This window comes from Sceloporus occidentalis, unplaced genomic scaffold (genome assembly GCF_023333645.1).
Source record: "Sceloporus occidentalis isolate IW3139 unplaced genomic scaffold, rSceOcc1.0.p SCAF_23, whole genome shotgun sequence".
NCBI lineage: Eukaryota > Metazoa > Chordata > Lepidosauria > Squamata > Phrynosomatidae > Sceloporus > Sceloporus occidentalis.
Genome location: NW_028317003.1, coordinates 13,768,536 through 13,795,382, shown reverse-complemented (window position 1 = coordinate 13,795,382; position 26,847 = coordinate 13,768,536). Strand labels below are relative to the sequence as shown.

The 26,847-nt window shown below is 39.8% G+C and overlaps 1 non-coding gene across 1 annotated transcript; it reads left to right on the top strand.

The window, feature by feature from the left end:
* Window positions 1-11,234: 11,234 nt before the first annotated feature.
* Window positions 11,235-11,416, top strand: LOC149300844 (U2 spliceosomal RNA). The gene has a single exon (XR_016272288.1). It is a non-coding gene; the product is annotated as a U2 spliceosomal RNA (small nuclear RNA).
* The last annotated feature ends 15,431 nt before the right edge of the window (window positions 11,417-26,847 follow it).

Sequence of the window (26,847 nt, the reverse complement as noted above, 5' to 3'; positions counted from 1 at the left end):
GCCCCCTGGTGCCCAAGTCTATTTATTAGTCACATAAGCCTTCAAAGCCTCAAAGTATCTTTCTCGGATGGGGTAGGCACTTACCTTGTCAACAGAAACAGTTTAGTTCCGTAAACCTTATGGGACTTTAGATTTTGTCTATATTGGTCCCATGAAAGTTTTCAACTTTGACTAAAAACAAAACATGAGCTCCCTTTATACTTAATAGAAAAGACCGGCCAGAATATGGTTTTAGCATGGATATGTTTAGAATTGTTGACCTTGTTCTCCCTCCTTTTTCTTTGTTTGATTTCCAAAGCAAGCCAGCTACAGCTGAGTACATAGATGTTTGCTGAAACGCTGCTTTTACTTCCTTTCAATATAATACACATTAAAACAACATATTTCCTAAAAAATCTTCATTGTGAATATCAATTTTTCACCCACTATAATTTTATAGAAAGTTATTAGCGTTCCTGGGTAAAATCAGTATGGTTGGGAGATATGATCACAGATAACAATACTCCCTACTGTTAGACCACCGGTGACCCCACACCTAGACATTTAAAACTCATTAATGCTGGAATTAAAGTAGAAGGGAGCTTATGGGTTCCCAATGTAGAGGTGTTTTAGATAATGGGGCCTAACCACACATCCCTGCTTGTCAGGAGGGTACAAGCAGAGTGGAAGGGCAAGTCTAGTTTTCTGAGCTAGGCTGGAGACTAATGCCACAACAGCCTGCACTATTTGCAAAGTTGTTCTCATGCACTAACTCCCTCACCCTCTCGCTTACAGCTCATGTTACTGATGTTTGTAGGCCAGGTTTCCTAAGTAGTATCCCAGTGGGTACATGTAAAAGTAAGGCAGTTGTGATAATGTGTCCCAATGTATGAATTGCTTCATTAATTGCTTCTGCCTTAGTACCTGCTACATATAGCTGGCTGTGACACTATACCTGGGATCTCACTGGGTTTTGCCCGGAGGCTCCGGGTGAAGCGCTGCTTCTCTGGGTCACTAAGGGAAAACTCTGTGTTATAGGAGCGGTGTTGCGGGATGCGCCACTCCCTGCCCACTTTAGTATCAAGGGGTGCATTCCTTGCCTGACAGTCCAGCCATTTTGTACCAAGGGATCTGCTTACTTATTTTGTAGACCATGTATAAAAAGACACTAAAGTTCTACATGATTTTGTAGGCTTCAGGACATGGCAGAGGTAGTTGTCAGGGAGTGGGCTCTGGGTTCATGGTAACTACATTTTACAATTGTGGTGCACTGTTTGGTAAGTAACAGGAGAGGTAAAACATTTCTATTTTTGTTTTCGTCACGGGTGTTTCAGGGGAGTCCCCCTGAAAATAGGGATATTTGCTTGCCCGTGTGTGGCTTTAACAGAGGAGCAGCTTCAGCAGTTGTGTGAGTCATGTATGCACATGGAATGTCCTGACAAAGTGCTTCTATGTGCAATTTTTATTTATTTTTTATTTTTTTAATACATCTTTTTGGTTTTTTTCTTATTCCTTAAGGATACAGAAAGAAAAGTAGAGCCGGGGGCGGGGCGGTTGACATGCAACATATCAAGGTCGGTGCATTGTATATAATAATGTTTCCACAAGTTACAATTAAACTTGCAATATTGTTATGACATTTCCTCATTTTCTCAATCAATTCTGAAGGCACATGAGAGAAGAAACAACACAAATGTGTAGAATAAGTGTATTTATGAGGATGTATATAGAACAGGGGCGTCCAACATGCGGCCCGCGGGCCAAATGCGGCCCGCGGGACCTCGAGGTGCGGCCCACGTGAGATCTGCAGCTAGGATCACTGCTGCTTACTTGTGGGAGGGTCTATTCTCTGCTCCAGTCCTGCCTCCTCTGTGGGAAGAACGAGGGAGGCTGCGCCCCCTGCTGAAGTCTGTGATCGGCATTGAGAGAGCTGTAGTGCAGGTAAGGGGGTGGGGGAGTGTGTTTGAATGAGTATGCCTGATTGAGGGAATGAATCTGTGAATGAATGAATTTATGTGTGTGTGATAGCATGGATGTGTAAGTGCTGGAACCTAGGCATGATGGGACTGTGATTGCTGTTAACAATCCCACTCCTATCATGCCAAGTCAGCCAGTATATGCTGAAACCTGGCTAGCTGACCCCTTGTGTATTGATGCTGCCAGCAGTATGGGGTCTGCACTTACAGCCACCCTGTACCAGCATGTACTGGCTGACTTGGGATGATAGGAGTGTGATTGCTAACAGCAATCACAGTCCCATCATGCCTAGGTTCCAGCGTTTACTGGTTGCCTGGGTATAAAAAGAGTGTGTTTGCTGTTAGCAATCAGACTCCTATCATGCCAAGTCATATTGTTGATTTTTTTTTTTGTCCAATTGTGGTGTGTTACTTTTAATAAAACCGTAGTTACACACTAAAATTGGACAAAAAATACCGGTACAATGCCCAGCCAATTCCAGTACATGCTGGAATCTGGGTATGCCTGAGATTGCTGTTAACAATGATAATATATAATTTTTTTGTACAATTTTGGTGTGTAACTTACTTTTATTAAAAGTGTGTGGGGGGTCATTTTCAGTTTCGGCTAAGTGAACCCTGAATTTTCGGTTTTGGTCCAGAATTTTCATTTTAGTGCATCGCTAAAATAAATAGAACTATTTTATTTTTACTTATCCAGAATCCTGCATTTGTAGTCACAAAACTTTCTAGGCCCAGAAATCAGTGAGAGGAAAAGTAAAGGTTTTGTGTCATTTAATTTATTTTAATCTGCATATCTTATTAAAGGCCATATTTTCTCACAGTGAAAAATGAGTGCGGCCCTCGCACGTATACAATTCTGATGAAGTGGCCCACTGCAGAAAAAACTTGGACGCCCCTGATATAGAAGAAGAAAAAAAATTGAGAGAACGACTCCGATGGTGTAATGCTGACCAGGTCAAAAGTTAGGACTGTCCTTGGGGTCATCAAAGTCACAAATGAGACAAATGAGGAAAATGAGAAAGAAGTCCATGGAAAGCACACAGCATCATTGCAAACTGAACTGAAATATACCTTTTACATGAAAATAATGCTGGAGTGGTCCTGTAAACACAAGACAAACTCTTTAGTGCCGCTATGGAAACAAAGCCTTTGAACCTATCATTGCCCTCTCATTTATTTTACAAGTAAACAGGCCAGAATTAATGTGACATCAATAATGGCAAAGGAATGATTTGCCATTCGATGTGATACAGAGATGGTTTCCGGGCAGGTTAATAAGGATGATGTTTTGACAGATATGAAATTATTATATAGAGCCTGAGAAGGTGTTACAAAACCTTTTACAGATTCTAAACCATTTCAACATATTTTAACAAAACACAGACAGTTATGTTCAATTAATATATGGTTGTTTTATTGACAAAGGCAGACCAGAACAGAGTAGCAGACATAATCTTGTCCATATTAAATATGATAGTGCTCAACACTACTTAAACTTTTAACATGAAAAATGTAGCTCAGTAGATGTAGATTGATCTATTGGAAGCATTACAATGTCACCTTCAGCACTTGGAAGAGGATTACAGATATTGTTGTGCTGTTTTTCCTGGACATATGGCCAGGATGAGATCAAGCTACAAGGTTAGAAAATTAGGCTGCCCGCCATAAACCTACATTTCCACTTCCACACAGCTGTATTATTCTCGGCAGAGCCAAAAATGTCAGACAAGCAAATATCAGCAAAATGATGCTAATGTTTTCTTTGTCGACAGATGGAAAGTGGTCAGTTTCATGTAATCATAGGTGACTACGCCATATCCAAGTGCGGCAAAAGACAACACAGACATTAAAAGAACCACATCAAATAACAATGCTTACAAGGACTGATTTCCCCCCAGCTTCCATGAACTTGCTCACTGTAACATATCAGCTCTTCCCACGAGTTTAATCGGGAGACCAGAGAATTTGTGTTTTCCAACTCATGTTTCCTGGTGATGTGTTCTGATCTTGAAAACCACAATACGGGATCTGGGAACATTCCAAACTTTAGTAGTGTATCACATATTATATATATTTCTTAGTAATATTGCCTTCAACGTAAGTATTTCAAATGATGTATTGATGACATTATAATGATTGCTAGAATTGCCAAAGGCACCTTTATAAAGGGCATGTCAAATTGTTTATTCAGACACATGGGGAGGTAAGACAAGGGTTTAAATGAAAACTTAAGTAAACGTTTTTATTATTTATCTTTACCATGAGTCATATTTACCTTTCGTATAGGTTTGTTTGGGGAATAGGACCACCCAACTGGCATATTTGGTTAGATTACCCCAAAGTAAAATACACCTGGAATCACTATTTATCTTTATAACATCACTTTAGATTAATACAGTGTCATTTATACATTTTATTAGTCAAACCACTAGAAAGAAATAAAGATTAAGTTGAAGACTCAGCACAGTCTCCGTAGACTGTATTAGAAGGCGCTATGCACGTTTAAGGCCCTCTCCATCCACATCCTGGTGTGCCTCTGGCAAAAGCCCCATTCAGCATTGAGAAACAAGCCTGACCACTGATAGCATTGTCCCGGAATTGAAGTGCCGTTTTGTTTTTTTTGACACAGAGGAGAGAGAGGGGCGCCGTGCAGTCGCTCATTAAGTTTTCAGCAACCGCTCGGCACCCCTCTGTGTCTTCCGCGAGGCCTCTAGCTCGGTTGCGGTGCCGGCATGCCATGCTATGTGCCAGAATATGACATCATATTCTGGTGCTCAGCAGTGAAGCAGCACGCACCGTGGCAGAGCAGGGAGACAGAGGCCTCACACTCTCACTGCAGGACTTCTGGAAGGTAAGTGAACTACAAAGGTGGGAAAGGGTAGATAACAGGGATGGAGGGAGAGGGGGTAGATTATGAGAAGGGAGGGAGAGGGGGTAGATAGTGAGGAGGGAGGAGGGTAGATTGTGAGAAAGGGGGGAGAGTATGAATTAATGTATGGGTGAATTTTCTAAATGAGGGAGAGTATTAATTAGTGTGTGGATGAATTGTCTAAATGAGGGAGATAATAAATGATTATGTGAATGAATTATGTGAATGAAAGTGTAAATTAGTGAGTGACTGTAAAAGTGTTTGTGTGTATCATAGATGTATAATTGATTTGTGGAAAGGCAAAGATGGCAAAAGCAGGGTGCTTGTACCTTGGGGACCAAGATGGCGCAGGCAGGATGTTTATGGGACAAAGATGGCATAGGACGGACTGTTTCAGGACAAAGTTGACTCATGGTGGGCGTTTTGAGGACAAAGATGGCAAGTCTTACGTGTGTTATCTGGGTGCTGGTCAGGTTCTATGTGGGCAGTGTGGACGCCATGGCTGGCTTTGGGGTGTACAACCTGTGATCTATGCCTTTAATTTAGGGGATTTTATTTATATCTTTATTGCTGAGTTCTGCAGTGCTATTTCAATTTGTTTTTTGATCTATACCATCAGTGCTGAGTTTACATGTGACTTCCAGTTGATGTATACCTGCAATGCTGGGCTTGTGTGTTCTGTTGATCTTTACCTACAATGCTATGTTTCCATACATTATTATTGTATACCTGCAAATACAGGATACAGGATTCTATGCCTTCAGTGCTGAGTTCACATGTGAATTTCAATAATTGATCTATACATGCAAAGCAGGGTTTGTGTGTTAATGTGTTGATCTATCTCATGTTTCCATACATTATTTATGTATGAAGTTATGTAGGTTATGTAGGTTTCTATGTCTTATTCAGTTGATCTATACATGCAAGTACTGTTTTATGTGTTGTTTATTTGATCTATACCTATTTTGTGGTGCAGGAGCGGAGGGGGTGATTGCATGCTGGGGAACTTGGAGCGGGGCCAAAGGAAATGCTTGCGTAGGGTCCAATTTTTTTCAATATAAAATGTATTGGCAGCAGGGTCTAATATTTATATATATATATATATATTGACAGCAGGGGCTAATATTAATAAATATTGGCAGCAGGGGCTAATATTTATATATATTGGCACCAGGGGCTAATATTTATATATATTGGCAGCAGGGGCTAATATTTATATATATTGACAGCAGGGGCTAATATTAATAAATATCAGCAGCAGGGGCTAATATTTATATCTCATGAGTGTGATCTCATGGGCTTCATAGTGTGTCCCTGAATGGCAGAAATAAAATGTGGTCACCCTAGTCTGCACCCAGCCATATGCCATTGCCAGGCCCAGCCACAAAGTCAGTGTCCAGTGTTAGCCCGAATCAAAACTGTAGCATATAGTATATTTGGTATATAGTCATGTATTCATAGCATACGATATAAACATTTACCTATATAACAGGGGCGTCCAAGTTTTTTCTGCAGTGGGCCACTTCATCAGAATTGTATACGTGCGAGGGCCGCACTCATTTTTCACTGTGAGAAAATATGGCCTTTAATAAGATATGCAGATTAAAATAAATTAAATGACACAAAACCTTTACTTTTCCTCTCACTGATTTCTGGGCCTAGAAAGTTTTGTGACTACAAATGCAGGATTCTGGATAAGTAAAAATAAAATAGTTCTATTTATTTTAGCGATGCACTAAAATGAAAATTCTGGACCAAAACCGAAAATTCAGGGTTCACTTAGCCGAAACTGAAAATGACCCCCCACACACTTTTAATAAAAGTAAGTTACACACCAAAATTGTACAAAAAAATTATATATTATCATTGTTAACAGCAATCTCAGGCATACCCAGATTCCAGCATGTACTGGTTGGCTGGGCATTGTACCGGTATTTTTTGTCCAATTTTAGTGTGTAACCACGGTTTTATTAAAAGTAACACACCACAATTGGACAAAAAAAAATCAACAATATGACTTGGCATGATAGGAGTCTGATTGCTAACAGCAAACACACTCTTTTTATACCCAGGCAACCAGTAAACGCTGGAACCTAGGCATGATGGGACTGTGATTGCTGTTAGCAGATTGCTGTTAGCAATCACACTCCTATCATCCCAAGTCAGCCAGTACATGCTGGTACAGGGTGGCTGTAAGTGCAGACCCCATACTGCTGGCAGCATCAATACACAAGGGGTCAGCTAGCCAGGTTTCAGCATATACTGGCTGACTTGGCATGATAGGAGTGGGATTGTTAACAGCAATCACAGTCCCATCATGCCTAGGTTCCAGCACTTACACATCCATGCTATCACACACACATAAATTCATTCATTCACAGATTCATTCCCTCAATCAGGCATACTCATTCAAACACACTCCCCCACCCCCTTACCTGCACTACAGCTCTCTCAATGCCGATCACAGACTTCAGCAGGGGGCGCGGCCTCCCTCGTTCTTCCCACAGAGGAGGCTGGACTGGAGCAGAGAATAGACCCTCCCACAAGTAAGCAGCAGTGATCCTGGCTGCAGATCTCACGTGGGCCGCACCTCGAGGTCCCGCGGGCCGCATTTGGCCCGCGGGCCGCATGTTGGACGCCCCTGCTATATAACATAACAGTTTCTTTGTAAACGTTTCACTTTCACATACGTAATGTGCTTGCATAATATCATTAATATGTTGTTTGACAAGTAGCTGCTGCCAATTTGTATTTACTTCAGTTCTTCCTCCCTTTATTACTTTTCCAAACTATTTTCATTTTCAGAATGTAATATCACATAAGCTCAGAGCCCTCTCGAGCAACATTTTATTTCAGAAAATGTAACCTGGTAGTTTAATACTACATACAGCCCACAAATCTTATTAAGTAGTCTAATATGAATTCTTTACGCGTACCTAAAATTAATGAAGGACACCACTCTACTGTCCCCGTTTTGTGCCAGTTTTAGCTGCTTGTAGGAGCTTGTCAGGAAAGCTCTTCCATTAAAATCAACGTGAGCATTTTCTGTACATGCATGCGTGTGGTCTCATTAGATCACCTGGAGCACTCACACATGCCTGCACTAGAGTTTGGCTGAAAGCGAGTATATGCTTCTGTGCAGCCATATTTGGCTACCTGCTCCATGCACTGCATTTAATGTTCCATGCTTAGAGCAGCTGCTGATTGGCCAAACATCAACATTCAATTCTTCCCCAACAGATCCACCACATTTAAGTGTAAACAAGAGGCATATGCATTCCTGGGAACTTCTCGGCACCGGCTACCTGGAGCCTACCCTTGCAGGACGCGGCCAGGACTGCACACTGACCTCAGCGGGCGGTCTCGCTGACGTTGGGGGAGTTCCCGCTGACGTTGGTGGGCGTTCCCGCTATGTCGGAGGGAAACACCCCCATGTAAAAGGGAAAATGGGCGCAGAGCGGGCATGTCAAAACCCCGCGACACGGAGGATTCGGGTCTTGACCCGGGGAACCGGAGGAGCAGCGCTCACCCGGTAATCTCCGGGTCAAACCCGGAGAGTTCCCATGTATGGGCATATGTCTTTAGCTGAAGTAATTTGTATTTACCCAAACATGCATGACTGCTGCAGGGGAAGTCACACTACACTGCAGAAATATAAACTTTACAGCAATTGCCACAGTTTCCCATTTGGAAGGACAAAGTCAATTCATGCAATTTCTGCCCTGCTAGATCTGCCCAGTCCTGAAGCATGTAGCTAAAAAACAAACACCTGTCCTCTATAGCAACACTTACTACAGAGTTCCAAACTGCCTCTGGAGGGAACATCAGCACAAACACTGCGCTTAATGAAAAGAGTTTCCATGGCAGAGCAGCTGCACACAAGCTGAAGATCACTATGCAGAACGCCAAGCGTCAGCTAAAGTGGTGTAAAGCACATTGTCACTGGATTCTGGAGCAGTGGACACATGCTTTCTGGAATCTGGAATGTCTGATGGTGTCAGGGTCCACGGAGAACCCCCCAGCGCAGTCACTCGCTCCCAAGCCGCCGCTCTCACAGCTCCTGCCACGATGCCGGTCTCAAAGAGCGCGCGCACGCGCCCCCACCTCTCCTTATTCACTCCTGAATGGAGAGGGCGGGGAACACACACCACCGTCAGCACGTACAGGGGGAAGGGCGACCTCTGGTGGTAGATTTAAAAATGAGCACTGAGAATCATTCAGTGCTCATTTATTGTGCTGTTAAGAGCTACATTGTTGTTCTCTCCTGTTTCCTGTTATTAACCCTTTGGCTATTGATATCGACCACGCTGCTATCTCCAATCCTGACCCTTTGGCTATTGATACCGACTACGCTGCTATCTCCAACCCTGACCCTTTGGCTATTGTTACCGACTACGTTTCTGTCTCCTATCCTGACCCTCTGGCTATTGTTACCGGCTACGCTGCTAAACCTTTGGTTTGATTTGGACTTTGCTGGGTTTTCCTGCATATCGGGTTCCTCACCTTGATCCTGACAGATGGACAAATCTGGGTTTGGCTGATGCCAACAGAATTCTACCTACCAGAATGGTTGAGGAGGAATAATGGTCTTGGGCTGTTTTTCAGGGTTTGGGCTAAGCCCCTCAATTCCCGTAAATAGTAATGTTAATGTTACAGCATTCAAAGATAGTTTAGACAATGGCATGCGTCCAACGCTGTGGCACCAGCTTCCGGAACGCCATTTCCTGTTCCAGCATGCCCCAAAACATAAAGCAAGGTCTATAAAGACATCATTTTGGTGTGTAGGAACTAGACTTGGGCTTCGGCAAAGTCTTTGTGTTCGTCTTTGTGAAAACTAAATTTCCGTATTCTACGGATATTCGCGCGTTCCGTTGTTAGTTTCAGGAAACTATTTGTATATGTTCTTCGTATTCTGTTTTCTAGCAGGAGTTAATAAGGGGTTAACACTGAAACAGTTAGCAGAAGCTTTGGTGTCAGGATTTTACAGGTCCATAAGAGGGACTCTATTGGTCGCTGGCAGGGGGCTCCTCTGGCTTCAACCAATGAAGGGCAGGAGTCTTAAGTATTATGAGATCAATGTAGACTATAATACATCAGCTCCAGACTGTGTGACCCTGAGATTTTGCCTCCTTATCCTGAGACCTTAGTGTACCCACATAAGTTATATATTGAAAGCATGAATTTGTACGTTGTAGATGCCATTTACAAATGCTATATATATTGTGTAATAACCATTTTCATCCTTAAGAGTTGTCAAAACAATAATGTAGTATGAGGAACCTTTATAAAAAAAATGATCAAGTTTATTGCTAGAAGATGAACAGAGCTAAGCTGCTAGCATATAACCAAAACAATACCTGAAAGAACATGCTTTCATTTGTGCCCTGCAGTTCACCACTATATCTAGACCTCTGCCATTTTAAATGACTACACTTTCTTTATAGAGTTTCCTCGGTGCTATTACAATGGGAAAAAGTGTGAATTAACCATAGCATTAAAATTGACGATATAGAAAATTAACAATATCATTAACACATGTTAAAACATACTAGTATATAAAGAGAAAAGGGTCCTGTTGTTTGCTAGCTTACAATCTATTAGCGGTGGAGGTTTCTGGTGTTGGGAGGATATATTGTATGGTTCTCTGAACTTTTCATCAACTTACTCAAAAGTCTCCATCCCATCATTTAGGCTTTAAAAGTGGAAGATATGTTTGCCTAAATATTTATTGGCTTTGTCATGAAAATTTAAGCCTATTCCATAAAATATCCAAAAGTCTTGGTAAACAACAAAACTTAAAGTTGTGTGACTGAAAGTCCATCTAAAAAATACTACAACTCAAACGTCAGTAATTTTTAGACATTCAGTTCCTACAAGTGAACGATCATGTTTTTTATCTTCATCCAACAACATAAATACAGGAATTGGCAAAATGTCCATGCCCGGACACAAACATCTGTCACAAGGGTTGGCCCCTCTGCATTGTAGAGTAGCACACATGTATTTCTAGCTGGATTGCACAGCATGACTTTTCACCTGCAACCCTTGCTAGGTTGCGGCTAAAAGAAACTTGGTTTTATTTGTCTTTCTGTTATCTATAGGGGTGGTCTTTGGGTTATAACAAGAGTTTACATATATTTGTTTAAAACATTTCTTTAGCTAGACAAGTCATACATGCTTAGGGGTGGTGAGAAACTGCTTTCAGTTTGTCCACCTACTGTCTCTCACATTAACTGCACGCAAGCCACATCAGAAACTATTTCAAATGTACCGTGGACATTGATATCAGTGAACAGAAATGTCACAATAACCTCAATAACCACAATAACTCAAGAGCCATCTTTTATATCTCTTTAAGTGAAGTTGGGTGTTTGTAGTTACCTAAAGAGGAAATATCACATCATAGCATCGCTTCTCGGCCTTTTGGCTAAGATCAAGTGTAGTTCCTCTTTGGGAAGGGGGGGGCTATGCTGATCCTCTGGCCTTAGGGTTCGGGATAGCAAATGGAGCCCGAGGTGGAATTGCCCTGGCAGAAATGCTGGAGTCACCGTGTGTGGTATTGCACGCCACTGCACACGGTGAGTGCACGTTCTCACTGGCGGCCTACCAGCACTACCTTTTCCCCAGGTACCTTCTGGTCCTGGGGTTAAGTCTTTATTTTTGAATCCGGCAGGCCAGCAATGGCCTGTCCCTAAATTATTTTTCTTTAATTTATATATTCACTTCGTTTTCACGAGTGCCCATTAATTTGCCCCCCTTTTTGATTCACGGTTTGAAATTCACGGCTTGGCCCTCACAATTCTACGGCACACGTATTTGTACCACGTTTTTGGACACTGTTTTCTTTTTAAGAGGCAGTGAAGCCTGGACTTTGCTGGAGGAGGATTGGGAGCCTTCTGGCCCCTTCCTCTCTTCACAAAAACCAGCAAGGAGTCTCACTCTTCGGGGTGAGACTCAAGATCCGACCCTCCCATGGGGGGGGTTGGAATTTGTCCGAGTTCTCCGTGAGGGAACTCGGTATCGTAGTCTGGCTTCTGCTGCCTTGTGCACAGAATGCGGCACCAAAGGAGCACGCACCTCGGGCTTCCAAAAGAAAAAAAATCATAGCATGTTGTATAAATACAATTATTTATTAAAACTACCTATAGCTAATTATTTTGTTTGTTAATCAGTATCATTTTTTGGGAGACACATATTAAAAGCAATGAATACTTTAGAAAAAATAATGAGGGGAACAAGCCAGTGATTTCAATGAAATATTGTATATGCATTGAATATACTTTTATTTAAAAAAATGACAGCTTCAAAAGGCTTAATTGAGCACTAAGAAGCATTGGTGCCCCTTTGACTTGCTTTCCCCCTTTGCACAGCAGTGGCCTATATTACGCCCCTGACTTCAGTGATGTCTTGATAAGCTTAGTCGACCCAATATATTGTCACCATAAAACCATAAAGATGACAGAAACAAAGATCATTAAGATATTATCTATTTGATTATATTGGTGACGAGAACAAGTTAAAATGTTTAATTAATGATCAAGTCAAATTATCACATAGGTGGCTAGCAAAATAATGCTGACAAGTTATATAATGTCATTCACATCTCAGGAAAGTACTTTGAGTCATACTAAGTTATTTGATCTCATTGAGTAAAGCTTGAGTGAGTAGTAGCCAAAGCCAGTGATGATGGGAAAGTTGAAGAACTTAACTCTGTTCTTAAGGATGCATGTTTCTGACATGAACCTGACTTGGTTAAAATGAGGGACCTGAGATCTACCCCTTGGTCCTTTACCATCTCACACACACTTTAATTTAGTATATACTTTGTATGTGATAGCATACAGCTGTTTTTTTAATCCAGTATTCCAGAGATTCTATTTTTGGGATTGGCTACATAAAAAGGTCAATAAACTAGGATCTAGCTTTTAAAAAATCAAAGAAAACAACAAAAATTAAAGAAAAAAACAAATAGAAGCTAGCCATACTACCAGATAGAAAATAAAACAATTTGCATGCTATAAAAAGTTTGAATGTTCAGTTTCATACTATTATCAGCTATAGGATGTAAATAAAAAAGCATATTTATTTTACCTAGTCAAACATAGTCTAATTGGTAATCACATATACGGGATAAAGCCAGCCAGCAGGTGTCACCCTCAGAGCATCTAATATATTCTTCTAAAATATAAAGGAGTCTGTGGTCTTCATGACATATTGTTGGATCCGCCACACAAATGCCCAGTGAATCGGTAGCCTATGCCACCTTCCATTTATCATTGTTTAGCATGGGGCAAATCCCATCCTTTAATGTGGGGCTACCAAATAGATATACAAAGCTGGACGTCCCATAAGTATATCCACCAGCTGGCTGCAGATATGTAATTTTATTATCCCTTAAAATTAGCATTTGTTTTATTTAAAGGCTTTATATTTTGTATTTTAGTGCTCTCTTTTTGTTTCATACCTGCTAACAAGCCTGGAACTTCAGCTCTCTCAGCCCTTATGTTAATCCAATTCTGGACTGGTCTCCAGAACACAATTCAGTATTTCTGTACCCCTAACCACTGTTGTCTTCTCTGTAAGAACGTGCGGCCAAAAAAATATGTGAGTTTGGTTTAGAATGTGACACAACACACCAATAATGACACACCTAAACAATATATCAAACCATTTGTTACTTTGCAATCATTTACAAAATCAACACAAATATAAACGAGCAGCAATTAAAATCGGCCTTGGCACCTTAAGGTCAGCTGCAGATAAATGGCATTTATGCGGAAACCTGCAGGGTACATGCAGCCACACGCTACAGTCTTACACTGACGGCCAATCTGGGCCTGTAAAAAGGGATCAGTACATTTACATACAATTTAATTATTGCATATATCTAATATATTCAAATTACATTTGTTAAAGCAGACATTTTCATCTATATAGCTTATTATATATATATATATATATATATATATATATATATATAAACAAAAAAGGGGGGAAAAATCCTTCCTAAATCCAAAATGGCTGATCTGATTTCTCACTGGATCCCCAAGCTATAACTCATTATAACTAATTATATCCCTGTATATTCTTCTTTGCTAAAAAGTCACCAAGCCCATATTTAAAGGCACCTATCAAAATGAATAGCACTATGTCTTTATTGTGTAAAGAACTATTTTCACTGCTTTAAGTGAAAATTCCTTTATTCATATGTGAATGGATTACGTCTTGCTCTTTGTACAGTCATATTAATAACCAGGTCATCAGAGAGCAGAGGGGATTGTTCCAAGTATGTTTTTTTATAATCCTATCATATCCCCTATTAGATGCTTTTCTATGTTTGCTCCTTGCACACAAATGTATGTAAATCCCCCTTCTGGACAGTTTTTGCAGCATATTTCTAGAATGGATCCTCTCCAGCATTAAGAAACAATCACATCATTTTTTTCTTGACTGTCTAGTCTAGCTAAAATTAAAGTCCCTCATCTTAGCTTCAACACAGATCTGCTTGGCCATCTTTAAGAGAATAGTCTGCTAGCCGATTTGCTTCCTTGATCCCTGAACATTCAACAGTACTATTTAACTCTTAGCTTATACTGGCCTAATGAAACAATACCAAAAGGTATTGACTAGTGTCAACAGAAAAAAATAATAAAATATTTTGTGGCACATCAGTATTACGCGATTTTCTTTAATTATTCAAATAAAAAATGTGTTTAATTTCCAAACCTAAGCATCAGATTACTTGTGGCGGCACAGTACATAATACAGAGGTAGTACCATCAATGCCAAGTGTTTCACCAGAAAACCACTTCCCACACAAGGCTGAGTTCATGGTTTTAGTGATCTTCACAGAACATCCTGTGAAGATCACTCAGTTTAAAGCCCTTAAAAAAAAAAAAATTATACAATATAACCAAGGTCAGGTCTGAGAAAGCAAGTTCTTGAACAGAAATGTTGACAGAGAATGAAATATCAGAATTATATCATATGGTCATCTCCTATATTGATGTACTCAGAATTTCATTTTATTATTTTATGGAATAACAGGACCCTAAAGTGTAGTTGGGTGAAACAAAATAAAGGGTCAGAGAGAAATAAATTGATTTATGCTTTTCATGCTTTGAGCAGCCACAAAAGTCCCTAAATCAAGAACTGTTGAATTACTATGTAGCTCTTCTTTTTACTCTTTACAATTTAATCACATCCTTCTTGCAATCTGGTGCCCAAAACTGTATATTCTACATGAGGTCTAACCAGTACTGTAATATGAAGACGTGGTCATATTTTCAGATCTTGAATTGATCTATAGCTTTATTAATGAATGCTAATAATTTTAGCCTTGCTAACTGCTTCTTGGCGTTATGTATGGTTTGGAGTCTGCCAGCACTCCAAAATCTTTTTCAAGTGATAATTTCCCCAACCTGACCCTATTTATGCACACATGACACATTAGCATTGATTTGTATTATCCAAATGCTTAACTTTTCATTTAGCAATCATCAATTATTATTAATCAATCATTATTAATATCCTACACAATTTATTGCCATCTGCAATTTTGGAGTTTTACTATCAATAACCTCTTTTAGGCTACTAATATACAGCACTAGGTTACGACTAGGGCAGTACCCCACATAAATATATCACTGGTTGCTGGGCACGCTCCCTTAGCCAGTAGTTGCCATTCCTCCCATGGTAATGGGAAACCCCACAGGAAAAGATCACCCATTTAGTTAGCAAGTTCCCAGCCATGTTTATACATTTCCATTCTTGCGTTATTTTTAGTGAAATATTTCTTAGCTACTTTCATTCAAGTTGTTTCTTACATCGGTCTGTAGTTTTACTTTCATGAAATAGTATTGGTTTGACGTAGCTTCTGGGCACTACTATAATGATTTTTATTTTATTTTCTGTAGCGAAGATGGTTTTTTTTTAAACTGGCTGCTTGCCAAACTGTGAGGCAGAATTCCCAGGTCCAGTTATGAAACTTTAGTATCATCAAAGCAGAGAGTTCAACACTGGATTGACGTAGGGGAAATCAGACTCACTAGGATTGTTTTAATACAGGATATAAAGAGAGGAAGTGAGAACAAATGATTCACTTTTAAAATTACTGATTTAAAACATACCCTTTTCTGGGCCACAAATAGTTGCCATTTTATTTGGCATTTCTGTCATACTTTTTTATATTCATTTTATTGTATCATATGTAATACATCTTTGTGTTAAACCACGTTTTAAAATATTATAAAAATAGTAATACTAATAAAAATAATAAAATGGCACAATGGCACATTTGTTGGATAAACCGACTAACAAATCTTTGGTTTTGATTAATTTTTTCAATTTGGTTTTGGAGAAAAGAAAACCAAAAATAAATAAAATGTAACCTTTAATGAATCCATATTAAAATATTATTATTATTACTTGCATTGGATTCAAAATGAAACACAACACACATGAAACAGTGTGCATGTGGCTAAACGATTTAGGCTAAATTGCCTGGAATTCTGTTGTAAACGTTTAAACTTTAATCTGATTTTCAGTATTTTTCTGTGTATGCTAATGCCATGTAGCATGAAATGGGAAGCTGTCGGATGTAAATTAAGAATGATAGCTTCCTGTTGTTCAGATAAAATACCACTTAATTCCTAATGTTTATTCTGCATGTCACTCCTGTGAGTTAATTTGCCAAGATTTGGTTGACAATTTATGGAGAGATATGTAATCTTTGCTGTTTAAAAATGCTGTTTTTTCACATATTGTTCAAAATGGGCATTTTTTTTATTAGGAAATTACAGGACAAAAATAGTAATTTACTGGAATTTTGCTTTACCATATGTATTTGCAAAATGGAGAGAGTCAGTCAGGCAGCTTGTGTAATATTTGCCCAAAAAGGGTAACACAAATATAGAATAGAATAGAAATACAGAATAATTGTGAATTGGAGGCAGCTCTATGGAGAAGGATAACATTAAAGAATGGGAGAAGATTAAGTAGCATCTGTGACTGTGGAGGTAGGCCTGGCACTACCCATAGGCGATTGATACTGGATGCTGGCATATGATATCATATCCCGGTGCTCAGCAGTGAAGCCGTGGAAACCGCAACAGAGCAGTGAGACATAGGCCTCCCGCTACCACCACAGGGCTTCAGCACAGTCAGTGATGGGGAGGGATAGGTAGTAAGAAAAGGGAGAGATAGATAGTGGAAATGAGGTTTTATCTAAGGTGGCAAAAATCCTTGCACTAGCCCTGTGTGGAGGTCTAGCCAGCTTGAACCATACTCTGCTTGTACTGCACCTCAGCACCTGTAGAGAGGGCACTTCCACTTCTACAAATAAGTGGCCTGAACTGAGTTACTAACAGTGATGTAATAACAGGACACAATAGTACTCCAGTATATGGCATTCACGGAAAATAATAGGACAAACATAATGAAAAAAATATATATATCACAATATTCATTACCAAAAAGATATATATATATATATAGACCTGCCTAATATTGCGTAGGTCCCCCTTTTGCTGCCAAAACAGCTCTGACCCATTGAGGCATGGACTCCACTAGACGTTTCAGCAGTGGACAGAGGTCAGCATGGGCACTATGACTGGTCTGTGGCTATGCAGCCCCATACACAACAAACTGCAATCCACTGTGTGTTGTGACACCTTTCTATCAGAACCAGCATTAACTTTTAAAGCAATTTGAGCTACAGTAGCTCGTCTATTGGATTTGACAACATGGGGCAGCTTTCACACCCCAAGTGCATCAATGAGTCTTGGCTGCCCATGACCCTATCGAAGGTTTGCCGCTTTTCCTTCCTTGGACCACTTTTGATAGGTACTGACCAACGCAGACTGGGCACACCCCACAAGAGCTGCAGTTTTGGAGTAGCTCTGACCCAGATGTCTAGCCATCACAATTTGGCCCTTGTCAAAGTCGCTCAGATCCTTACGCTTGCTCATTTTTCCTGCTTTGAACACATGAAGTAGGAAATGTTCACTTGCTGCCTAATGTATCTCATCCACTCACTTCACCTGTCAGTGGTCATAATGTTATGGCTGATCAGTGTATATATATATATATATATATATATATATATATATATATATATTAACCACCATTTATGTATAAATTTGTCTTAAAATATAATATGACCTAACTTACAATACTGAAGTAACTTATAGCACATATTATTATTATTGTTATTGAATATATTATTAAAACATTCACTGTGTGGATTGGAAAAAGTATGTGAACCCCTAGGCTAACCACTTCAACAAAAGCTAATTGGAGTCAGGAGTTAGCAAGCCTGGAATGAAACATGATTAAAGGTGTGTTTTAGAGCTACTTTGACATAAAAAAAAATACTCAAACAATTAAAATTCACCAAATTCTTAGGATGGTGGCTACTTGCCAAGACAAGATTGTTTGTTGATGTCTCCTTCCTATATTCATCTGTCTCCGGAATCCCCCAGATTTACAGATTTTTACATCCAAGAATGCAATCTCCTGAAAACTAAAAGAGGTTAATCTAAGGTTAAAGTCATTCATGTTAAGCTAAAACATAAAAGACCTGATTCAGGGGCACTGGTCCAAAGGGCCAATATATCATCGATGTACCTTAACAGGGCAACATGTGCAAAATCTCCAGAAGTGTAGCCTGAACCTGATTTAATGTATTGCTTGGCAACTGGAAATATAGATCCGGATCAAATATTGCACATATTGATGGACCTCTCTCTCTTTTAGTCATTTTCATAGAGCACAGCCACTTTTCCCCCTCTTATCAGGAAGCTTGATAATAATCCGTGACATATTTTCCAACTTCCTAATAGACTTCATTTGGGGTACAGTCAGGTCCCCAGATTCTGTACTATTGATCCAAGTCTTATCAATTTCTTCCTCCACAAGGCTAACCAATAAACCCACTATAGGAGCATTAGATAAAGGGGGCATAAACATTGAAGGAGGTTTTAGACAAGAAAAGCCAATAGACCTAGCTGATATATTTTCATTCATCCATTCTCTCTTTTCTGAGTGAATTAGCCATAATAAAACACAATATGCCAGCCTTCGCTACAATAATAGTTATGTAATTTGAGAAAAAGGGCACCTTCAATAAACGAAAAACAGACCACAGCAAAAAAAAAAACACAAAGCAAACAGTAATTTCCAAAGAAACAGAGGCTCCTAACACTTAGACAAAAACTATATAAATGAGAAAATGTGGATCTGTTCATCTGATCTTTAAAGAAAAAAGTCCATCACAACTTCTAAAAATAAAGGATGATGCCCATGAGAATAAAATGACAAAAATAACTAGAAAAAACACTCATTACAAAAAATGATGTAGAGAGAGATACCCAAAGTATACAATCATTATCTCAGTTCTCTTTTTTATTTCATTGGAATTATTCTCTCAATTAGCTGACCAATACCTAATCTAAGTACGCAGAAAAGTTTATCATGAGGGTGGGTTCTCTCGCTAATCTGCTATCAAAATAAACATGATTTGGAAAGGGGTAATTTCTATTTCATATTTAATCATCTGTCCTAATCTACATGTAAGTAGATCAAAAGGTGTGATTTTGTGACAAATGGAGTTCTTTTTAATACATTGCATTAGTTTGGGTATAAGATGGGTCAGTTAAGAAATAATTATTTATTAACACAATGTATGAAAAGACAAACAAAAACACCAGTGGGTATGTACTACCACAATAAAAAATCAGCAAAGTATATATATATTGTGACAGAATGACCTGGCATACAAGGCCCCAAGGTAGTCAGAGATGGCTCCAGCCTAGCTGCCAAACAGAGAATGCACAGGCAGGAACTCCATTGTTAAACTAATCCCATTAACAGGATGGCTGCCAGGGGGATATTCAGTAGCTAAAGGGGATTAAAGGTTGGTTGTCTACATGCACCTGTTTATCAATGTTGATTTATGTTAATGAAGTTCTGTGGCTATATGAGTCTATGTTTTACATCAATAAACTGTTCATTTCTTGCTGTACTCAGTTCAAGGTAGTTGTGTGTCTACTTATTGGGTACACATAGCAGGGTTCCAAGGTGCGCATGCTGGCTGGTGCTGGAAGTGATTCCGGGGACAACAGGAGGATACATGTGGGTGATCTCTGGGAGTTACTACAGCTCTCTTGGTGAACCTGTTACATATATACTCCAGCAACCTCCAAAGCGATATTGGACTCGCCGATGTGGAGATCTCCAAAATATAGGAGCGAAATAAACAAAAATAGGGTTGTATATCAAGCAAATGGGGGACGTGTCACAACTTGTAAATAGTATGCAGTCTTTAAAAAAGGTCTTTAATTATGAAATATTTTCTTTTAATCTATTAAAAGCAGAGAAAACGCTCCAGTGGCACAGCAACCATAATAAAAGGGATCACACTAGAATGTAGATACACTCACAGGCAACAAAAGCCAAACAGCGCATAGATTAGAAGAATAAAAATCCGCTTGTACCAAAAACATCCAAATCCTCAATGCATTTCATCAGGACCCGCCTGGATTTCTCAGTAGAAATGTAAATCTTTAAGAATGTATAAATCATTGGTAAAACATCTTCTACTTCTGTAATACTCATAACCATATCCGTGAATCAGTCCATCTGTGAGTGAGAAGGCTTCACCGTCTCTATACACAGTAAGTCGTACTAATTCAGCGATATGGAGAGGGACATTGCTGTAGTGCTGTAAAATGGGTAGACAGGAAGTAACAAGTAGTATATAACAATAATTTGATTTACAGAAAAAACAGATGAGGAGGGCCCTGCTCAAATGATCTTATAATCTAGGGGGAGTTAGGGTGTATTACACAATAGGTAGTGTTACTAAATGGATCGATGACATAGGAGAGCCTTTGGAGGGGACTGACTGGGAAGATATTTGGAAAACTATATCTCAAGTCTCAATTTGTGTGACACTCAACAAACTCAAAGCCTATAAGATAATGATACGGTATAAGAACATGATACAACTCTAGGATTGGGATATCATATGGCCTTCTCCCTCCAAGCTCTTGGAAAAGTTGTCATAAAGGCACTTACCCTAATATGTGGCAGCCTTGCTCACACCTTTTACATTTTAGGAATCTAATGTTAATGCTGACTCACAAAGGATTTCAAAACCTGACCCCATTGATCCTTAAATGTTTCATTTATCCAAACCTAGTTATATTCTTCCTTAACACGAAAACAAACTATTGCCCAAAGCTAACCTAGTTTCACAGCAGACAATATCAGAAGGTATTTGGGAAAGAATCATCATAAATTGACTGCTCTACTTCACCAGCTGTGTAAATCTTTCTAAAAAGTTGGTTTATTGTGGCTATGGCCCTAATCTTAATTTCTCACCCCCCCCCCCCCTTTTAACTCTCTTCCCCCATTCTTTCCAAAATATTTTGCTATTGTTCAGTCTTACCTTTCTCTTTATTCTATTTTAATTTTATCTCTCATATGTCAAAAACACGTTATACATGTTTCTTTTTTCCCTTTCATTTCATTGCACCACCATTCTGACTAATAACAACTTTTTAAATAATGCATGATATGTGATCATATGCAAGTAAATACACACTGTATGTACCAACATTTCAAATCTCCAAAGAGCTACACTTGTTTTGTGAGATATGGCAAATAAATATGAAGAACAAAGAAAAAAATGTCATGCATTTGCACACACAATGAAGCAACTGCAATAAAATGCTCAGTAACCTCCAGCCTCTTGCTTAGGTCACTTTTAACATTTGGTTGCACAATATTGTGCTCATTTAAACGTCAGATGTGAGATCAAGAGAGTTGTAATGAGCAAGCTGCATCATCTGAGAGAACAATCTACCTGAAAACCTAAATTAAACATAACCAGAAAGCAGACTTTGTTTCCATGAAACAATAATAATGGAAGCAAGCTTCTGTAGACCTTATCTCGGTCAAAGAGGGCAAAGTAAAAGCTACCCCCAAAACACACTTGGATTACGGGGCATTGCTTTTATGGGGCTTTGTGGCTGAACGCTATAGACTTTTTGAAGCCCAGGGTTCTAATGCTTCACATGGAGAAGTGGATAGGACATGTTTGAGAGGAGCCACAATGAAAAGTGGTCCCAAAAAACCTGAGGTTGGCACTCTTTAAAGGAAAATGCCGCCCCTTCCTTCTCCCCTCAGCCAAAACCTAAAGGGGTTCTGGATCGTCTTGGTACCTCATAAGAATGCTTTTAGAGGGACAATGAAAGTCTTCAAGGAGAGATGAGAGCCTAGAGGCACCCATCTACCAAAAAAGCTAAATCTTGTGGGATCCAGCTCCACCGTGGCATTTCCTGTGACCAAATCTTTATTCATGCATAGATAAACTTTAAAAGCACACAAAAAACTCTTAATGATTGTAGTTAAGGTATTTAGAGAGATAAAATGCAAAAAATATTTTCAGCTATTTCTATACACATTATTGTGACTTTTAAGGTTTTAGAACATTCTAATACACTAATACCCAACAAATGTTCTTAGCTCCTAAAAAAGGGAACATAGAGAATATAGGCCGCACCCTAAAAGTTAGGTGCTTTTTTTAAAGAAAAACTTTAGTAAAAAAAAAACGACTTAGTGCTGCCACTCTGCCCCCCCCGAGATATGCTGCCGCCATTCTGCCCCCCCTAGACTTTTCAGTGCAGACTCAGCGCAGTACGCCTATACAACTTCCGGTGCCAGCACTTCCGCCGTGGGAAGTGCAGGCAAGGAAGATTGTTAACGTACATCGCGCAGACGTTCACCAGATGCGGCGATGCAACCTCTTGCTGCTGGCACGTCTGCACGATGTGCTTTAACAATCTCCCGTGCAGGCACTCCCCCCCATGGAAAGTGCTGGCAGGGGAGGCTGTCTGAGCGTATCGGAGAGTAGGATGCAGGTCCCCTGTAGTACTGCGGGGGATCTGTATCCTAACCCTGCCCGGCGCCCGGAACTGGATGTCCCGGGCGATATGAATTGCGCATTCCTGCGCTAGACCTCGAATATAGGCCGCACCCCCACTTTAAAGACTTAAAGTGGGGGGGGGACTGCGGCCTATATTCGGACAAATACGGTATATTCAGTATTCCTCTGGTACTATGTGTGTTGGGTTCAGGGGAGGGCTGGCAGCCTAAGGCCTGGGGGGCAAGTCAAGTGACGTGGCCCATTGTGCCACGAATCAGCCCACCATACATGCTCATCTTTTCCTGAACGCATATTTATTATAAAAATACAAATATGATTCAAATGTGGTTCAACATAACTAAATTTAATAGCAACAAAGGATGGTAAAAAAAAGCAAAACCTAATGTCCCCCTGATGCTCAGCCAGTTAAATGCCCCCATGATACTGGCTGAGGATTATGGGAAGTATAGTACACAGCAGCAGGAAAATTGTAAAGGCTAATATGAGTACCCTACCAGGATTATACCTTAAAGTGGGCTGATTGGGGACAGAGCTGACACTGAAGAGCTGAATGGGGACAGCAATGACATGGGGGGCTGAAGGGGGACAGAGGTGACACTGGGAGGAGCTGAACTTGTGAACACATACAGACACAGAGATTTTTTTTTTTTGTTGTTTAATAATTTAAAAAAGCATTATGTTGTTTGTCCCCCACGGACACACTTACATACACACACATACCGATTGTTTTTGTTTTTAACGAATACAAAAAAAATATTATATAGCTTGTACAAAAATAAATTACTATTTACTAACCTTCTTCTTCCACTTTTGGGGGTTTCGTCTAAACCTCCATCCTCTGGTAGCAACAGACTGTTTTCTATGTATACAGGATGTCAGTGACACGACTGCTCCAGCAGTCTGAGTGCGAGGGGGAGGAGCTTTCACCCCTCATGCTGCGGCCATCAGATTGCTGGAAAACTAATCTAAACGGCCGCTGGGTGCTGATGCCGCCGGCCGGAGCTGCTTTAACACTTTAAAAAAAAAATGTAATATGGCAATTAAATGAAAAAAGTAGTAAAGTAGCTCCGGCCGGCGGCATCAGCACGCATCGGTTGTTTAGATTAGTTTTCCAGCAATCTGATGGCCACATAGTGATGGGAGCAGCATGAGGGGTGAAAGCTCCGCCCCCTCGCACTCACCTTTCACCCCCCACGCTGCTCCCATCACTTGGCGGCCATCGCATACGGCCGTTGGGTGCTGATCCCGCCAGCCGGCGCTACTTTAATACTTTTTTTTAATTTAATAGCCGATACGGCTTGCCATATTAAATTAAAAAAAAAAAAAGTATTAAAGTAGCGCCGGCATCAGCACCCAGCGGCCGCTTAGATTACATTTCGGGCGGCCTGGGGGGCAATTGCCCCCCGGCCCAGCCCGCCCCTGGTTGGGTTCTGACAACATTGGAACAATTACAAAACATATTTTCTTAGAGAAGCAACACTGAACCAAAACTCTAGGAATATCATGACTCGGCTATTTCAACCATCAAGGAAATGAGTTTCAAAATGTTGTATTGTCTTGTCGTGTCAATTTATACACCTACATGTTGCTTCTGTTGCTCATTGTGGTTAAGGGTACAAATAATCTTGTTTTTTAAGAATTCTACATGTGTTAGAGAAGCAGAAAACAGAAGTAGATGGATGATAAAGAACGGTTGAGTATTTTACAATATAGGAAGCAATTCATTCACCATAATTTCAGCGTGTGCCACATGCAGTTTTTTTCTGTTTATTTTTGTAACTATATAAATAAATGACAGATCAGAATGGCTTCCTGTGGGTGTTGGAACATTTTTCTGAAGAAGACGTATATGGTTTCCACTTTATTATGCGTACGAATTTCAGAGTTTTTATGGTGATCAGACATAGATGAGAATGGTTTATGGATGAGCTACCAATGACACAATGTTATATTGCAGGAAAACAAGAATATCTGCATCCTTTAGCACCTTCTAAATGGTCTGACAAAACTATTACAAATATTAATAATTTGATAACTGATCTTCTTTATATGTATTCTCAAGCCAGTAGTTTTAGATCTGTGGCCCCATTTATTTAAACATAGCCTTCATTTAGAAGGCACAAGTTTATAAAATCAGCGAGGAGAAACAACGTGTACTGTAGCAGTTAATGTGTCCATTTACAATGATTTTAGACTGGACTAAATGACATTTACCATTTTGTTCAATAAGGAGTGATTAAAGCCACTGTTCCACTTAGAAAAGAATACAAATGTAAAACAAAAAATTAATAAAAATCATTTACTTAAACTTGTTCGTAATATATTCATCAATTTATTGTATTTATGGGGTACATTTTCAAGTTGTACATGACTTTATGCCACCTGTAATGGCGGGTAGCCAGTAGGAAGCTGCCCCTTAAATGTACAGTATATATTTTAAAACAAAATATTGCATTTAACCATAGCCATGTTCATACACATTTCACATATATATTTCTCCACAAATTTTGTGGCAACAAAAAAAAAAGAAATTGTCTTTTGTACCTACTTTGCAATAACGTCTTTGGATTTCCCAAACAGGATATGCATAAGTGAAGGACAAATGACTACTTTGTGTTCAGCGAACGTTCTCTTAGTAGAGCTAGGTGTAGATCTGCTACATTTTGAGGAGCACGTGTGTCCCATTTTAGGTCCGTGTAGCATGCCCGCTATTCAGACTGTCCCCATAAAGAAAGCAGATAACCCTGTATATTTGAATAGGGGCATCTGACATTTTTTTTAACTAATCTCCTGCACTTTCTAAATCTGGTTGCGCAAAAAAAGTGTTCTAAATGTAGAATAAGAAAACACTTTACATAATTATTGCTTACGGGGTATAAAAACCTAATACAAAATTCCCTTTTTCTGCATTATAAGGGGAAATAGCAAACAATAAAATACTAGTCTATTTTTAAAGCAAGAAGTGTTTTTCCCTGATGATTAGGATATAATTATAGCCATATTCAAAGCAACTAGAAAAAAGACCGCATAAGCAATATGCCTAGTTGATAATAATATATACGTCTTCTATGTCCACTCATTCTAATTCCTAAACTCAACTGCAAGCATTTGTCCAGTAGCCATCAAAGTATTCTTATATAGTACATACATTCCATATGGTACAATTACACCCTCATTGATATAAGAAACCTGCGGAAACATGTTCCAAATAAGCTGAGCTATGTTTTTGTATGGCTCATAGGTCAAGCCATACTGAATCCTCATTAAAAAAGGGTGATCAGGTATCCCAACAGTGGGCTACGGTGCTCTGGGCTATATTTCCGCCTATGAGATGATCTCTTTTGACCAACCTACAGTTGGGTGTATTACACAATAGGTAAAAGTGCCGATGTTAGGGATGGAGCAGCCACACTAGTAAAAGTATTGCAGGAGAGGGACTAGGAAAGGTGAGCTAAAGGAATATGGGAAGGAGTTAATGTGCAATGTTGTAAGCGTCCTTAAAGAAGTGGGTCTTGAGGGATTTTTTGAAGGAATAAAAGGCACGGAGAAAGACGGATAGGCCGAGGGAGGGCATTCCAGTGGTGCTGACTCCTTCCTATTCTACACTGCTAAGCTCATATGAAATATTCTTAATTGGTGCTTTTGCTACCAGTATTTATGAATATGATATGCTACTGTATCAATAAAGACAAGTCAAAATTTCTATGAGTGTCTGTAATAGAGCCATTTGGGTAACACATTTGGTTAATCACTACATAGTCTCTTCACAGTGGGCTATTAAAAGGTTAAAATTTCAAGAGACTCAGGGTCAGTTCATTTATAAGGTTCGCATGAATGCACATACTAGTGCTACTCTGTATGCCAAGTAGTACCCCTGACCATACCTGGGAACTTCTGGTCGCCGGCTACCCGGAGACTTCCTTTGTAGGATGCGGCCAGGGCTGCCCACTGACGTCAGTGGGCGGCCCCTTTTAAAGGAAAAATGGGCAGGGAGCAAGGCCTGTGAATACCCCGCTCCCGCGACCCAGGGGGATTCGGGTCTTGACCCGGAGAAGCGGTGCTTCACCCGC